The 3,464-nt window shown below is 47.6% G+C and overlaps 1 pseudogene; it reads right to left on the minus strand.

Annotated features, from left to right (window-relative positions):
* Positions 1-540: 540 nt before the first annotated feature.
* Positions 541-679, minus strand: LOC125511849 (small nucleolar RNA Z247; annotated as a pseudogene).
* Positions 680-3,464: the final 2,785 nt, after the last annotated feature.

The following is a 3,464-nucleotide window of genomic DNA, read 5'->3' on the forward strand; positions in this document are numbered from 1 at the left end:
TTTTCTAGCTCGCTAGTGATGTGATCTGTAGCACCTTGTCAACATACCAATTTGTATCGACTCCATAAGAGCCATCTGCAGCTGCAGCAACTCGTTTTCTTTGATAATTGTTGTCCTCGGCATAGCACCAGTTGCAATCCTTGGCAATACGATTAGTTTTCTTGCATATTTGGCAGGGCCCAAACTAATCAAATTCATGCCCACGCGATGTATTGTTGTTACCAGATTGTCCTCCTTGGCGGCCCCTATTTTTGGAGTAGAAGGGACGACCATTGCCGGAGCGGTTGTTACCACCGCCACCATTGTAGCCACCATAGCCAGAGCTGCCTCCTTGCTGGTTGTTGTAGCCACCACCTCCTCCTTGCTGGTAGCCACCACCGTCGCCACCGTGCTGATTGTAGTTGTTGCCACCGCCGCGTTGTCCACCATAGTTGTTGCGCGGTTGGCCACGGTTGCCCTTGGGACCATGACCACCATGTGAAGCAGCATTAGCTGAGGACTTGAAATTGCCGGCGGCGCCCTGGAACAGCTCCACCCTTTGATCGAAGTTGGACATGAGGGCGAAGAGGGTGTCGAGGGAGATGGGCTCAGTGCGGACGTCAAGGGCGGAAATCAACGGCTGGTACTCCATATCCAGCCCGGAGAGGATGTGAGACATCAGCTCCTCGTCACCGAGAGGACTGCCAGCAGTCGCTAGCTCATCAGCCAGCGACCTCATATGGGCAAAGTAAGTTGCCATGTTCTGGTTCCCCTTCTGCGCATTGGTGAGGGTGACCCGAAGATGATTTATCTTGCTGCGTGATGTAGACGAGAACATGTTGGCGAGGTAGGTCCAGAGGTCGTGTGTCATGGGGATCGACACCACTTGGATTAGTACCTCCTTTGTCAGATTATTGAGAAGATACCCAAGCATGAGCTGGTCTTAGCGAACCCAGATCGCGTGCTCGGGGTTTGGGTGGTGATGTCCTTGCCGTCCTTGTCCTTGGAGGCGAGAACCTTGGGCGGCTCAGCATCTAATCCATCGAGGAGACCATAGAGGCCGGCGCTGTGAACCTGAGGAAGGATCTGTGCGCGCTAGAGGATATAATTCTGTCGGGTAAGTTTTTCTGTAACCTGCGTGGAAAGCACAGCGGTGGAGGAAGAAGATGACATGGCTGGGTGGAGGTTTTGGTGTCTCGGGGTGTTTGCTAGATGCGATGGAAGAGCCTAGCTCTGATTACCATGAAAGTTTGGATCGAACGTCTTGCCTAACGAGGCTGACGGCGTCATGTTAAATAGATGGGAAGATCCCACGATACAGAGTCGGTTCAGCATTACAAGATCTGGACGAACAAGGAAACTAGAGAGAGTCCGAACCAACTACTAAAACGTAGCTAGAGTCCTGATACAAGACGTAAATTAACACAAGCGAGGTCTAAGCTTGGGGGAGTTGATACGTCCATTTTGCATCATACTTTTACATCGATATTTATTGCGTTATGGGTTGTTATTACACATTATGTCACAATACTTATGCCTATTCTCTATTATTTTACAAGGTTTACATGAAGAGGGAGAATGCCGACAACTGGAATTCCGGGCTGAAAAGGAGCAAATATTATAGACCTATTCTGCACAACTCCAAAAGTCCTGAAACTCCACGAAAGTCAGTTTTGGAAAATATATAAAAAATATTGGGCCAAGAAAGCACCAGAGGGGGCCACCCACCATCCGCGAGGGTGGGGGCGCGCCCTACCCCCCCTGGGCGTGCCCCCTATCTCGTGGGCCCCCTGGCAGACCTCCGGTGCCCATTTTTTGCTATATGAAGTCTTTCGCCCTGGAAAAAATTAGAAGCAAGCTTTCGGGACAAAGCGCCGCCGCCACGACGCGGAACCTATCTAGGGCTCCGGCGGAGCTGTTCTGCCGGGGAAGCATCCCTCCGGGAGGGGGAAATCATCACCATCATCATCACCATCGATCCTCTCATCGGGAGGGGGTCAATCTCCGTCAACATCTTCATCATCACCATCTCCTCTCAAACCCTAGTTCATCTCTTGTATCCAATATTTGTTCCAAAACCTCAGATTGGTACCTGTGGGTTGCTAGTAGTGTTGATTACTCCTTTTAGTTGATGCTAGTTGGTTTATTTGGTGGAAGATCATATGTTCAGATCCTTTAAGCATATTAATACCCCTCTGATTATGAACATGAATATGATTTGTGAGTAGTTACGTTTGTTCTTCAGGACATGGGAGAAATCTTGTTATAAGTAGTCATGTGAATTTGGTATTTGTTCGATATTTTGATGAGATGTATGTTGTCCTTCCTCTAGTGGTGTCATGTGAACATAGAATACATGACACTTCACCATTATTTGGGCCTAGGGGAAGGCATTGGGAAGTAATAAGTAGATGATGGGTTGCTAGAGTGACAGAAGCTTAAACCCTAGTTTATGCGTTGCTTCGTAAGGGGCTGATTTGGATCCATATGTTTCATGTTGTGGTTAGGTTTACCTTAATACTTCTTTTGTAGTTGCGGATGCTTGCAAGAGGGGTTAATCATAAGTGGGATGCTTGTCCAAGTAAGGGCAGTACCCAAGCACCGACCCACCCACATATCAAATTATCAAAGTAACGAACGCGAATCATATGAGCGTGATGAAAACTAGCTTGACGATAATTCCCAAGTGTCCCCGGGAGCGTTTTCCTTTATATAAGAGTTTGTCCAGGCTTGTCCTTTGCTACAAAAAGGATTGGGCCACCTTGCTGCACCTTGTTTACTTTTATTACTTGTCACCCATTACGAATTACCTTATCACAAAACTATCTGTTACCGATAATTTCAGTGCTTGCTGAGAATACCTTACTGAAAACTCATTTCCTTCTGCTCCTCGTTGGGTTCGACACTCTTACTTATCGAAAGGACTACGATAGATCCCTTATACTTGTGGGTCATCAGGCCTTGATCTGCCTTTGGGCTTTAAACCCTCTGCTTCCTGAACCACTATGTTCTACCTCTTCATGGGCTTTACATTGATGAACCGCCATTGGGGTGACCCGGCCCCTCCTGGGCGGGTCATACCTAATAGTCATATCCCCAACACTAGGCCCCAGGTTGATTTGAACTTGTTCATGTCAATCTTCAACACTTAGAAAAAAAATCCTTCTTTGTTTGTCCTTGCGAGATATTGTAACCCACCATGACGTCATCTCCTGGAATTACGGAAACCCGCCATGACGTCATCTGTCATTAATTTTGCATGATACCCGGCATATCTTAACAAATCCTTATCTTTAATAACCATCTCGAAAATCGAGGCATCCAAGCGGCTAGATAATCATTCTTTGGCCTCCTCATTTTTTGTGCCCTCCAGTTACCCCTTCCCTTATAAATAGGGTTAGGCAGCCTTTTCATTTCCTCCCTTTTCCTTCTCGTCTTCATCCTCTCTCTTCACGACGCGTTTGCATGCCTGAGCACCACCGCCG

The sequence above is a fragment of the Triticum urartu genome, chromosome 5A, assembly GCF_056163025.1.
Source record: "Triticum urartu cultivar PI428250 chromosome 5A, HENAU_Tu73, whole genome shotgun sequence".
In the NCBI taxonomy this organism is placed as follows: domain Eukaryota; kingdom Viridiplantae; phylum Streptophyta; class Magnoliopsida; order Poales; family Poaceae; genus Triticum; species Triticum urartu.